Consider the following 15,103-nt stretch of genomic DNA (forward strand, 5'->3'; position numbering starts at 1 on the left):
GGGTAAACACAGTAAGAGTTTTAACAACACCAACAGTTGGACTTTAACCTGATGTTGTTAAAACTCTTACTATATGGAAGCTGGCATAACCATTCAGACTAATATCATTACCTTCCCCTCCTTTGTTCGAGGAGAAGGAAAGGAACATTGGGCTTGGGAGCAGGAGTAGGCCATTCAGCCCTTTGAGCCTGTTCTGCCATTTGCTAAGGTCATTGCTGAAATGAGCGTAAGAAAAAGGAAGATATATATATGACTGGGTCAGCTATGAATGAAGGGCAGAGGGATGTAGAGAAATTAGTTTGCTGAGACCTCCTCTTGTTTCTGGATCATTTTCTGATCACAGCAATGTCTAAACTGCAGAAGCTGATAACTGCAACAGGCAATGCAGCAAAGGGCAGCACGGTGGTACAGTGGTTGGCACTGCTGCCTCACAGCATCAGGGACCCGTTCGATTCCTGGCTTGGGTCACTGTCTGTGCAGAATCTGCACGTTCTCCCCGTGTCTGCGTGGGTTTCCTTCGGGTGCTCTGGTTTCCTCCCACAATCCGAAAGATGTGCTGGTTAGGTGCATTGGCCATGCTAAATTCTCCCTCCCGACCTCGCACTAAGTTGATCTTTCGCTACACCCTAGCTATGACTGTAACACTACATTCTGCACTCTCTCCTTTCCTTCTCTATGAACGGTATGCTTTGTCTGTATAGCACGCAAGAAACATTACTTTTCACTGTATACTAATACATGCGACAATAATAAATCAAATCAAATCAAAATCCGTGTATCCGAAAAGGTGCCAGAGTGTGGCAACTTGAGAATTTTCACAGTAACTTCATTGCAGTGTTAATGTAAGCCTACTTATGACAAATAAACTTTAAAGTGACTTTTTGACCATGTCCTTCCAGCCTTCCCCTCCCCGTTAAATCTTTCCAAGATGGAAAAATTTGACTGGACATTTGAGGGAAGGAAACTTGCAGGGCTATGTGGATAGTGCAGGGGGGAATGAGACTGAGTGGATCACTCTGCACAGAGCTGGCATGGGCTAAATGGGCTGAATGGCCACCTTCTGTGGCGCAAAGGCCCCAAAGCAGGCTGTTGGCTCTGCAGTGACCAGGTGAGCTGACTGGTGACTAAGGAGTGCCAGCGATATGAAACGTCATACTTTCCAATGATCCTTCCTCCAGGAAGCACTCTGCCGCCACCCGGCACTTGACCTTCCCATAGTCCGGATCAAGGTGAAAGTTTCATCAGAGGCAGCTTGGGGTTGTTGGGTGAAGCTACACCCCGCATCAATGGACCTGTGCAATCCACCGCCAGATCATAATGATCAGGCTTAATAGTTAAAACAACACACTGGCTGGAATTTTACCTGCACGCCCGCCCGAGGCTTGTAGGATCCTGCCCAAGACCAAAGGGGAATGCCGCTCTGCGAGCCTCACCCGCCCCGATTCCAGGCGGATATGCCGCTAAAATTCCGGCCACTAAGTCAAGGCCTCCATTAAAATAATCCAAGAAGGAGTTTTATCTGGCTGCTTTATGGGAGTCACATAATAATATCTGCCACCCTTCCATGAGTAAAATAAAGTGAAATTCAATGAGTGCAGAGTTATGGGGTAAAGGGTGCAAACTTCTGATCTGATTTGATTTATTATTGTCACATGTATTATCATACAGTGAAAAGTATTGTTTCTTGCACACTATACAGACAAAACATGCCATTCATTGAGAAGGAAACAAGAGAGTGCAGAATGTAGTGTTACAGTTAGAGTGTAGAGAAAGATCAACTTAATGCAAGGTAGGTCCATTCAAAACTCTGACGGCAGCAGGGAAGAAGCTGTTCTTGAATCGGTTGGTACGTGACCTCAGACTTTTGTATCTTTTTCCCGACGGAAGAAGGTGGAAGAGAGAATGTCCGGGGTGCGTGGGGTCCTTAATTCCGTTGGCTGCTTTGCCGAGTGGCGGGCACTGTAGACAGAGTCAATGGATAGGAGGCTGGTTTGCGTGCTATTAAAGTTATAACTTCTCTGTCATTTCTTCATTATTTTACCACCAAGTTTACACATTAAGACACAATACAGGATGGATCAAAGTCCTGGAACTCCCTCCCTAACAGCACGGTGGGTGTACCTACAACACATGGACTATGGCGTTTGAGAGTTACAACTCACCACCACCTTCTCAGGGGCAATTAGGGATGGGTAATAAATGCAGGCCCAACCAGCAAAGTACGATTTTTTTAAATAAGAGGAGACTCTGCTTCTAATATCAATATTTGTGTTTGAGCTGGAGGTACCAGACCGGGTGAGATTTTAACTCACTCAAAACCTACTCACTTGCATAGGGTTAAAATTGGGCCTGGTGCAGCCTCTGGAAGAATACAATATTTTAGGTTGGTCCTCACGACTCTAGAGGAAACAGTATCTGTGCTGTCGACTTAGCTGGATGTATTTCCTGTGTAAATGGTATTCTTTCTAGGTTTCATTCTTTTAGCGGCTTCCCATTGATATTTTTAAATCTGCAGCATGACTTATTGCCATTGTTGCTTTCTATTCATCAAACTGCTGCCTACACGTGCAGGTCCCATTCTCATTTCCTTGTTGCGTTCCAGCCAGATGCAAATGTGTTCCGCTCCCTCCACCAGGAGAGCAAGTTCATTCACTTCAGCTCTGTGGTCACACAGGGATTGACTTCTTAGCGTGATGTATTGTAAAGCGGTTCTTCCCCAGTGATTTCTCTGGGGAGAGCCTCATTGTACCAGGATGCAACATTCTCACTGAAACTTCACTCTTTTGACGGGAAAATGGAAGGAAACGGGAGCTGGAATCTTTGCATTGCTGTGAACAGTTTGCTGAGGTTGTGCAGTTGTTGCTGATTTCCATCCTTTCACTTCAGACTGCAGTATGGCTCATGACCTTCAAACAGCTCTTATCCTCAATCTCTCGGTTGTGTTTTCAGACTGAGTACACATCCACGTAGTTACCCTACACGATTATCAATCATATCGGGGATGTTGCCAAGAGAACAAGAAATCCTCATGTAATTGATCTCACAAACAATCTTATAAATAAAACAAGAGCTCTTAGAGATCTGACTTCCAAGTATTCCCAGTCCTTAAGCCAGCAAAATTAGGATGTATTTCATCAGTGTGTATCTTAGATATATTTTATTGATGTATTTTCATCAATGTATATCTTTGATGTATTTCACGAACGTATATCTTTATGTATTTCATCAATATGTCAATATAATCTATGATATGTATATATCAATACACCCTAGCTATGACTGTAACACCATATTCTGCATTCTCTCGTTTCCTTCTCTATGAACGGTATACTTTGTATAGCATGCAAGAAACAATATTTTTCACTGTATACTAATACATGTGACAAGAATAAATCAAATCAAATCAAATATATCTTTGATATCTTTCATCGATGTATATCTTTGGTATATTTCATCGATGTATATCTTTGGTATATTTCATCGATGTATATCTTTGGTATATTTCATTGATGTATATCTTTGGTATATTTCATTGATGTATATCTTTGGTATATTTCATTGATGTATATCTTTGGTATATTTCATTGATGTATATCTTTGGTATATTTCATTGATGTATATCTTTGGTATATTTCATCAATGTATATCTTTGCTGTCTAAAATTTTCATTGTAATTTCTTGTATATCCACCAATCCCTTTTAAATATACCTGATGCAGATCCACTTGCATTCAATCTAATGGAGAAGCTTAACGTGCTTGGCATGGTGCTCATTTACAAGTGACCGAATGGCACCCCATTGAGGGCAGTACACAGATGTTACAAGGCACTGCACTAGACAATGATGTTGAAATTAAATAGGATTGCATAGGTTTGATGGGACAAATCCATAGGATGTCTTACATGGCGCATTTCTAAATCCAGCTTGTTTTATCAGTGTGGAGTTGGGGCGAGTAACTCAGGGAATAAAGGATAGACCCCCTCACACCCACCTCCCATCAACCAAGTGCACTGCATCATTGGCTGAGATATAACAGTGCAGTTTGAATTCAAGAAAGCTGATTGACTCAATGGGACCAAAGCAAAAATAACAAGGTGACAATCATCCTGTTGGCAATTTAGCCAAAACAGCTGCAGTGGAAGGATAGCAACGGCCGGGGAGTGATAGGATTTTGTACTCATGCTACCTTTTAGCTATTATTGATGGAAGAATCTTCATCCTCAATAACTTAAAAGCTGAAGTATCAAATTAATTTTTTAAAGTTTATTTATTAGTGTCGCAAGCAGGCTTACATTAACACAGCAATGAAGTTACTGTGAAAATCCCCTGGTCGCCACACTCCAGCACCTGTTCGGGTACACTGAGGGAGAATTTAGCACGGCCAATGCTTCTAACCAGCACGTCTTTCGGACTGTGGGAGGAAACCGGAGCACCCAGAGGAAACCCACGCAGACATTGGGAGAACGTGCAGACTCTGCACAGACAGTGACCCAAGCCGGGAATCGAACCCAGGTCCCTGGCGCTGTGAGGCAGCAGTGCTAATTACTGTGCCCCTGTGCCACCGTGTTTATTATATTGACGCTGAAATTCATGATAATCTTTCAAAAGTGCAGATTTTGAAACAATACAATTTTATCACCTCATTTTATTGTCCTGTTTATAGAGATTTGGCCTTTATTGTTTGTAACTCAGCTGCCTTTTTAATCACTTGCTGTTTTATGAAGTGAGAGTTGCTGCAGCAAAACAAATTTCATAGAACCAAGTTCCAGCACAGAAACAAAAGCCTCAATTTTAACCCTTCCATCACCGGCAGGAAAGGGTTAGGTGAGGATTTTGTGTTGAGATTTTCTCTATTCTTTCACTGGATATGGGCGTCGCTCCAGTATTCTATTACCCATCCCTAACTGCCCAGGAGAAGATGATGGTAAGCCACCGGTGCTGATCCCGGACACAAATTTTCACACAATGTGTTTAGTGGCAGTGAAGGTGGTCTTCCATTGGCCGGCAGCAGAATCTTTTGGTCCCACCATTGTCAATGGGGTTCCCATTGAATGCACCCCTCGCTGCTGGGAAACCCACGGTGGAGGTACGTGGTTGGTGGGACTGGAAGGTCCTGCCTGCGTGAATGGCTGGAAAATTCCTATTCCAACCTTCAACTTGCACCATCCCCAATATTAACAACAGTGCTTTGTGACAATACTGTGCCTTTAAGAAAGTCATGTTTCTTGTGCAGGACCTGTTTTAGTTACTATCGGTGCCACTTTGTCTGTGACTGGTGTCCTACATTGTTAATCCAGCAATATAATTGCTCCTAATTGCTACAATGTTTGTTTTAAATACCTACAATGCAACAACTACTGTTAAAGAGCCTATAGACCATTCCCACAAGTGATCTCTTACCTTTTCTATTTCTTATCTCAGTTCAAACTGATTCTACATCTTTCTCTCTCTAGCTATGTTCATCTCTCACTACTGTATAAATGCCATCATTAATTAACAGAGCTATCCCAACACCTTTTCCTAGCTTCTTACCTTTTCAAAATGTCAAACCCCCTTCAATATTGGGATCCCAGCCTAGCTCACCCTGAAAACATGTCTCCATGATGGCTAAAAGGTCATACATATTCATTTCTATCTTTGCTAACAATTTGCTGCACACATTCAGATAGAGCCGTTAACTTTGCCTTTTCACCAGTTTTGCAATCTCTGCCTTATCTGCTGAAACACTTTGAAATCTCTTCCCTTTGTCCCTTCCTGCTGCACTCTGCCTATCTTTCCTAAATCGCTGCCCTACTCTGGTACCTTGTTGTTACCTTTTGATTTACAACATCTCCCCCTCACACAATCCTTTTACCACATCTACTACCACCCTGCTTGTACGACTCACCAGAACATTTGTCTCAGCACAGGTCAGGACCATCACAATAGTCTATCTCCCACTTTCCCCAGCCCTGCTTCCACTGCATCATGAGTGAAAACCCATTCCCTCCTACATCAACCTTTGAGCCATGCATTCATCTCTCTAATCTTATTTACCCTGTGCCAATTTGCTCATGATTCAGGTAATAATCCAGAACCTGCTATCTAGTCCGATCTAAATCATTGGTACCAATGTGGACCATGTCAACTGGATCCTTCCCCTCCCTCTGCAAGTTCCTCTCCAATCCTGAGCAGATGTCCTGAATCCTTGAAATGCAGCATTCTGGGCTCCTACACTCAGCTGCAGAGAATTCTGTCAATCCCCTTGACTAAATTTTGAAGTTTATTTATTAATATCACAAGTAGGCTTACATTAACACTGCAATGAAGTTACTGTGAAAATCCCCTTGTTGCCACACTCTGGCGCCTGTTCGGGTACACTGAGGGAGAATTTAGCATGGACAATGCACCTAACCAGCACGTCTTTCGGACTATGGGAGAAAACTGGAACACCCGGAGGAAACCCATGCAGACACGGAGAGAACTTGCAAACTCCACACAGACAGTGACCCCAGCCGGGAATTGAACCCAGGTCCCTAGCATTAAATTTTCCCTCAGTGTACCCCAACGGGTGCCGGAGTGTGGCAACTAGGGGATTTTCACAGTAACTTCACTGTAGTGTTAATGTAAGCCAACTTGTGACAATAAATAAACTTTAAACTGCTGTCTTTGTGCTTGTTTACTTTGTGTTTCGCAAGGCCACCTATATTGATACCAGCTGAAACTCTGCAGATGAATAGGGCATAAGAGAAACTAACTCAAACCAGCTACCAAATTAACCAAATGCAGTTGTTTCTTCTGAAGGGACTGACTACCCCTGACTAATGCTGAAAGAAACGTATTCACAGTAAATTATGGCTAACTTCTAAATGTAAACTAGACCAGATTTTAGAGAGATTAACCCTTCAAATTCCGTTATTCACCAAGTTCACACTCTGAAACTAGCTGCACTCAGCGATGAGCTGCTGTTTTTGTGTGAGCTTACTCCTGGCGAACCGTAATGGTGGGAAATCAATGGAACCCTTCGAGATGCAGTGTAAATGTTCAAAAACAGCCTCCATTGATCTCCTATCACAGTTTTGACAGCAGAACCTGATGGAAATTAAGAGCCTTTTTCTTTACACAGAGGGAGGTTAGAATGTGAAATTCTCCACGACAAACCAATATTGAAAACGAGTCTATAAATTCCCCTAATGGGGAACATGGAACTATAAAGCTATTAGACTCAGCAGAATCACTGGATTGAACTTGTGGCCATGTTGGGGAGGAAAGGATTAGGCTGAACATAGAACATAGAACATAGAACATTACAGCGCAGAACAGGCCCTTCGGCCCACGATGTTGCACCGACCAGTTAAAAAAAAAACTGTGACCCTCCAACCTAAACCAATTTCTTTTCGTCCATGAACCTATCTACGGATCTCTTAAACGCCCCCAAACTAGGCGCATTTACTACTGATGCTGGCAGGGCATTCCAATCCCTCACCACCCTCTGGGTAAAGAACCTACCCCTGACATCGGTTCTATAACTACCCCCCCTCAATTTAAAGCCATGCCCCCTCGTGCTGGATTTCTCCATCAGAGGAAAAAGGCTATCACTATCCACCCTATCTAAACCTCTAATCATCTTATATGTTTCAATAAGATCCCCTCTTAGCCGCCGCCTTTCCAGCGAAAACAATCCCAAATCCCTCAGCCTCTCCTCATAGGATCTCCCCTCCATACCAGGCAACATCCTGGTAAACCTCCTCTGCACCCTCTCCAAAGCCTCCACATCCTTCCTGTAATGTGGGGACCAGAACTGCACACAGTACTCCAAGTGCGGCCGCACCAGAGTTGTGTACAGTTGCAACATAACGCTACGACTCCTAAATTCAATCCCCCTACCAATAAACGCCAAGACACCATATGCCTTCTTAACAACCTTATCTACTTGATTCCCAACTTTCAGGGATCTATGCACACATACACCTAGATCCCTCTGCTCCTCCACACTATTCAAAGTCCTCCCGTTAGCCCTATACTCAACACATCTGTTATTCCTACCAAAGTGAATTACCTCACACTTCTCCGCATTAAACTCCATCCGCCACCTCTCGGCCCAACTTTGCAACCTGTCTAAGTCTTCCTGCAAACTACGACACCCTTCCTCACTGTCTACCACACCACCGACTTTGGTGTCATCAGCAAATTTGCTAATCCACCCAACTATACCCTCATCCAGATCATTAATAAATATTACAAACAGCAGTGGCCCCAAAACAGATCCCTGAGGTACACCACTTGTAACCGCACTCCATGATGAATATTTACTATCAACCACCACCCTCTGTTTCCTATCCGCTAGCCAATTCCTGATCCAATTTCCTAGATCACCCCCAATCCCATACATCTGCATTTTCTGCAGAAGCCTACCATGGTGAACCTTATCAAACGCCTTACTAAAATCCATATATACCACGTCCACTGCCCTGCCCCCATCCACCTCCTTGGTCACTTTCTCAAAAAACTCAATAAGGTTAGTAAGGCACGACCTACCTGCCACAAAACCATGCTGACTATCACCTATCAATTCATTACTCTCCAAATAACTATAAATCCTATCCCTTATAATTTTTTCCAACATCTTGCCGACAACAGAAGTGAGACTCACCGGTCTATAATTCCCGGGGAAGTCTCTGTTCCCCTTCTTAAACAATGGGACAACATTCGCTAACCTCCAATCTTCTGGTACTATACCAGAGGCCAACGACGACCTGAAGATCAGAGCCAGAGGCTCTGCAATCACTTCTCTTGCCTCCCAGAGAATCCTTGGATAAATCCCATCCGGACCAGGGGATTTATCTATTTTCAGACCCTCCAGAATATCCTGCACATCCTCCTTATCAACTGTAATACTGTCTATTCTACTCCCTTGCAACCCAGTGTCCTCCTCAGCTATAGGGATCCTTGCTGTAGAAATCTGATAGGATAACACCCATTTCTCAGGTAGAAAACAGGTGCCTTATCATCCAGGTATTTTCTACCTCAGAGATATGCAGGGATGCTACACTGCAGGTTACACATCTGGCCAGGAGAGTTATTCAATACTTTAAAAATGCCTGCTTTCATGCTTAACTAATCACACACAGTGAACAGTCAACAGACATACATAATCAAACACCTAACAACGGAACAGTGCACTGCTTGCCGTATTGGATCAGATGTACAGGTGTTTATAACATGTTAGAGCTATTTATATTGCTGATTCAGATATTTATATTAGAATCCTTAACTTGTTATCCTGACAAACTGGATAGATTTGTCAGATGTTTGGTTTGTGCTGCTGAATGCGTGCCTATCCAATATAACGGGCGACACGGTGGCACAGTGGTTAGCACTGCTGCCTCACAGCGCCAGTGACCCATGTTCAATTCCTGGCTTGGGTCACTGTCTGTGCGGAGTTTGCACGTTCTCCCCATGTCTGCGTGGGTTTCCTCCGGGTGCTCCGGTTTCCTCCCACAATCTGAAAAATATGCTGGTCAGGTGCATTGGCCATGCTAAATTCTCCCTCAGTGTACCCGAACAGAAGCAGGGGTGTGGCGACTAGGGGATTTTCACAGTAATTTCATTGCAGTGTTATTGTAAGGCTACTTGTGACTAACTTGAGTCTAACTTGTAAAATTAGACTGACCAGAGACTATTGGCACTAACAGACATGAAGGGCTCTTCAGCATTCTATTTAAAGGCCATATCCACTAATTGCAGGCTGCTTGCTGTTCTGTCATTTGAGATTGCTGGCTGACCTCCGATGCATCTTGGCAAGTTTTCAAACAGAGAACTGATTCCAGACTCCTCGCCCTGGACTTTCCTTTGACTGCATTCTAAACAGTTTTACTGCAGTCATGAGAGACTCATTAAACCTGCCTTTGGGACTGGAGACAAGGAGCGGCACGGTAGCACAGTGGTTAGCACTGCCGCCTCACAGCGCCAGGGACCTGGGTTCAATTCCCGGCTTGGGTCACTGTCTGTGTGGAGTTTGCACATTCTCGCCGTGTCTGCGTGGGTTTCCTCCGGGTGCTCCGGTTTCCTCCCACAGTCTGAAAGACGTGCTGGCTAGATGCATTGGCCAAGCGAAATTCGTACCCGAACAGGCACCGGAGTGTGGCAACTAGGGGATTTTCACAGTAACTTCATTGTAGTGTTAATGTAAGCCAAATTGTGACACTACTAAATAAAATATGATGGAAAACAGCATGAGGAGGAGGAGGGCACCACCAGGAGGTCATACCCATAACAGGTCTTTTGGAAGCACTTAGCCAACATGAACTATCTCAGGCACCCATTGGAGCAGGAGTAGGCCATTCGGCCCTTCGATATTGCTCCACCATTCATAAGATGATGGCGGATCTGGTTGTGTTCTCAGCTCCCACTTTCCTGTCTGCCCCCCCCCCCCCCCCATTACCCTTGATTCTTTTGCCTAACTGTGGTGAACCATCGTTGGTTCACCACTGGGGTTGTTATTATGTTACTGTTGGGCTAGGGTGTTGTTGTTATGGGGGTTGTACTATGTTGTTGGGATAGGGTGTTTACCTGTTCTAAGTGCTGTCTTGGCACACTCCAGTGGGGTCCCGCCTCCGGTGGCAGGGTATAAGACCCCCTGCTCCGGCAGGACCCCTTCAGTCTGAACGGTTGTATTAGTGTTAGCAGTTTCGTTGTTATCTGATTAAAGCCTTCAGTTCTAAAGCCTTGTTTCCGGGTGCTCATTGAGGTGCATCAATTTAATCAGATAACTTAGAACATGGAACAGATTCTAAAACCGGATCGTCTGACACTGGACCCACGTGCGGTCGGTGCAGCTAACACGTTCGAACATTGGTGGAAGTGCTTCGAGGACTACCTGGCAGCCTCGGTAGCTATCACTACGGACAGTGATAGACTCCAAGTCCTCCACGCTAGGGTAAGCGACACGATTTACCTAGCCATTCGTGCAGCTTCCACTTACCAGGGTGCCGTCGAGCTCCTAAAGAATAGGTACATTACGCCACCCAACGAGATTCACGCTCGTTATCTCCTCGCTACACGACGTCGGCAGTCGGGCGAGACCATAGAAGACTACGCCAATGAGCTCCTGCAGCTTGCCAGGGCTTGTGACTGTAAGGATGTCTCCGCCGAGCAGTACATGCACGACCTCGCCCGAGACGCGTTCGTAGCAGGGGTAGGGTCCTCATACATCAGATTAAAATTATAAGAAAAGGGGAAACTCAATTTGACCCAGGCAATGGGGATGGCCGTGAGGTTGGAGGCGGCGTCGAAGAGCTTGGCGCTGTACCCCGAGGACCACGTGCAGTCAACGTGGTTGGAACAATCTCTGCTCCCTCCTCGCCCCGCGAACCCGCGCTCCCAGATCGATTCGACGACGGCGGCAGCTCCAGGTGGCCAGCGATGCTATTTTTGCGGTGGGGCCAAGCATCCACGGCAACAGTGCCCGGCAAGAACGGCAATCTGCAGCCAGTGCGGTAAAAAAGGCCACTACGGCAAAGTCTGCAGGTCCAAACCTAAAAACGGCAGTGCAGCTTGTAACCCTCCAGAACGGAGACCGTCTCTTTCGACGCCGCAGTACCCACGAGGTCCGACCACGTGCGATCTCAGGACGGCGCCATCGTGGCAAACAGAGGAGCAGGAAGACCACCAGGAGTCGCTGCGCTTGGTGCCCTCGGCCACATGCTATCCATGGGGGCGGCCATCATGGTCCACGACGACTAGAAGCGACCAGCAGGGGTCCTCAGCATCCACATCGGCAGCATGCAGCAGCGACCAGCAGGGGTCCTCAGCATCCACATCGGCAGCATGCAGTGACGCCCAGGGGCCAACGGTGGCGTCGATCTCTCTGGATCAGACCAGGCATTTCAGGCTGGAACATTCTATGATGGAGGTAAAGGTTAGTGGCAGAACTGTGAATTGTCTGTTTGACAGCGGAAGCACCGAAAGTTTCATACACCCTGAAACTGCTAAAAGGTGTGGACTCCGGATTCTCCCTGCCAAACAGACAATTTCCATGGCATCACAGTCCCGGTCTGTACCGATCCAAGGACAATGTATGGTAACTCTTGAGGTACAGGGCACAATTTACGAGCAATACAGGCTCCTTGTGTTACCTCACCTTTGCGCGCCAATTCTCCTCGGACTAAACTTTATGGCCCACATGAGGAGTGTGATCCTACAGTACGGTGGGCCACTCCCTTCACTGGCAGTAGGGAATCAGCCGCAGCCTCCAAATTGCCCAAAGCGCCCCGCATGCAATCTATCCACCCTGAAAATCACTACACCATCCCTCTTTAAGAATCTGGTACCTGGCTGCAAGCCCATCGCTACTAAAAGTAGGCGTTACAGCGCTGAGGACCGGATCTTTATTAGATCTGAGGTTCAGCGGCTCCTCAAGGAAGGGATCATACAGGCCAGTGCTAGTCCGTGGAGAGCGCAGGTCGTGGTAGTCAAAAGCGGGAACAAACCTCGGATGGTCATCGACTATAGTCAGACCATTAATCGTTATACGCAGCTGGATGCGTATCCTCTCCCGCGCATTTCTGATATGGTCAATCAGATTGCGCAGTACCGAGTGTTTTCTACCATAGACCTTAAGTCCGCCTACCATCAACTCCCCATCCGCCCAGAGGACCGACAATATACGGCTTTTGAGGCGGATGGTCGTCTATACCAATTCCTCAGGGTTCCATTTGGTGTCACCAATGGGGTCTCGGTCTTCCAGCGTGCTATGGACCGAATGGTGGACCAGAACGGGTTGCGGGCTACCTTCCCGTACCTGGATAACGTCACCATCTGCGGCCATGACCAGCAGGACCATGACACAAATCTCCAACACTTTCTGCGCACTGCATCTCACCTGAATCTGACCTATAACAGGGAGAAGTGTGTATTCCGTACGCGCAGGTTAGCTATCCTTGGATACGTGGTGGAAAACGGGGTCATCGGCCCTGATCCAGACCGTATGCGCCCCCTTACTGAACTTCCCTTGCCCGCTAGCACGAAAGCACTGAGGAGATGACTCGGCTTCTTTTCGTACTATGCACAGTGGGTCCCCAACTATGCGGACAAAGCTCGTCCGCTCATTAAGTCCACGACCTTCCCACTTACGCCGGAGACCCAATTGGCCTTCAAGGCTTTGAAAAGCGACATTGCGAAAGCCACGATGCACGCAGTGGATGAATCCATCCCCTTCCAGGTGGAGAGTGATGCATCTGATTTCGCCCTAGCCGCCACACTAAACCAGGCAGGCAGGCCCGTCGCGTTTTTTTCCCGCACCCTTCAAGGCCCCGAAATTCGGCACTCGGCGGTGGAAAAGGAGGCTCAGGCCATTGTGGAGGCAGTCAGACACTGGCGCCATTACCTGGCAGGTAAGCGGTTCACCCTGATCACGGATCAACGATCCGTGGCGTTTATGTTTAGTAACACGCAGAGGGGCAAGATCAAGAACGATAAGATCTTGCGGTGGAGAATTGAGCTCTCCACCTATAATTACGATATTATGTATCGTCCAGGGAAACTCAATGAGCCCTCGGATGCCCTCTCGCGCGGAACATGCGCCATCATGCAGGAGGACCGCTTGAAGGCTCTCCACAATGATCTATGTCATCCTGGAGTCACCAGACTCTACCACTTTATAAAAGCCCGCAACCTACCCTACTCGGTGGAGGAGGTCAGGTCAGTTACGAGAAGTTGTAGGACTTGCGCAGAATGCAAACCACACTTTTATCGACCAGACCGGGCACATTTGGTCAAGGCCACTCGCCCTTTTGAGAGGCTGAGTGTAGATTTTAAGGGCCCCCTTCCCTCAACGGATCGGAATGTCTATTTCCTTAACATAATAGACGAATTTTCCCGGTTTCCGTTTGTTTTCCCCTGTGCGGACACGTCGACTGCCACCGTCATCAAGGCATTCAGTGAGCTTTTTACCCTGTTCGGGTACCCCTGCTATATTCATAGCGACAGGGGCTCGTCGTTCATGAGCAACGACTTGAGGCAATTCCTGCTCTCATTCGGGATTGCCTCTAGTAGAACCACGAGCTACAACCCTAGGGGTAACGGACAGGTGGAAAGGGAGAATGCTACAGTCTGGAAGGCTGTCCTACTGGCACTAAAATCCAAGGGCCTTCCAGTCTCCCGGTGGCAGGAGGTCCTTCCAAATGCGCTCCATTCTATCCGCTCCCTCCTGTGTACGGCAACCAATGCTACTCCCCACGAGAGGATGTTCTCATTCCCTCGGAAGTCGTCCTCGGGGACCTCATTGCCAGCCTGGTTGACGTACCCAGGACCCGTCCTTCTGCGGCGCCATGTGAGGGCTCGCAAGTCCGACCCCTTGGTCGAACCGGTCCAACTCCTCCACGCCAACCCTCAGTATGCCTATGTGGCATATCCTGACGGGCGAGAGGACACTGTCTCCATCAGAGACCTGGCGCCCGCAGGGGACGTAGCAACTCCTGTCGCTCCTATTCCCCCAGTCACAGATCCACTACTCCTCATTTTTTCCCCAGACGTGGCGCAGTCAGCACCGGGACCAGTGCATAACACTTTTACCCCCATGTACAGCTTGCCTGAGACTCGGAGATCGGCGCCACCATCATCACCACCACCAGCACCACCAATCGTTCCAGGATCCCCTGCACCATCGCCTCATCAGGGCCGGCCGGCCCGGGAGTCTTTGAGGGGACAGCCAGATGTTGCTTTGAGAGAGCCACCGCAAGCACCTGCTCCGGTTTCGCAACCGGTGTTGAGACGATCGCAGCGTCGGTGTGGTCCTCCAGACCGTCTGGACTTGTGAATCCTGTTATTTATTTATTTATTTTTTGTCATTATCTGTTCTCATTCACCCCGCCACCTTTGGTTCCTAAAGGAGGGGTGAATGTGGTGAACCATCGTTGGTTCACCACTGGGGTTGTTATTATGTTACTGTTGGGCTAGGGTGTTGTTGTTATGGGGGTTGTACTATGTTGTTGGGATAGGGTGTTTACCTGTTCTAAGTGCTGTCTTGGCACACTCCAGTGGGGTCCCGCCTCCGGTGGCAGGGTATAAGACCCCCTGCTCCGGCAGGACCCCTTCAGTCTGAACGGTTGTATTAGTGTTAGCA

Source organism: Mustelus asterias, chromosome 2 (genome assembly GCF_964213995.1).
Source record: "Mustelus asterias chromosome 2, sMusAst1.hap1.1, whole genome shotgun sequence".
Classification (NCBI taxonomy): Eukaryota; Metazoa; Chordata; class Chondrichthyes; order Carcharhiniformes; family Triakidae; genus Mustelus; species Mustelus asterias.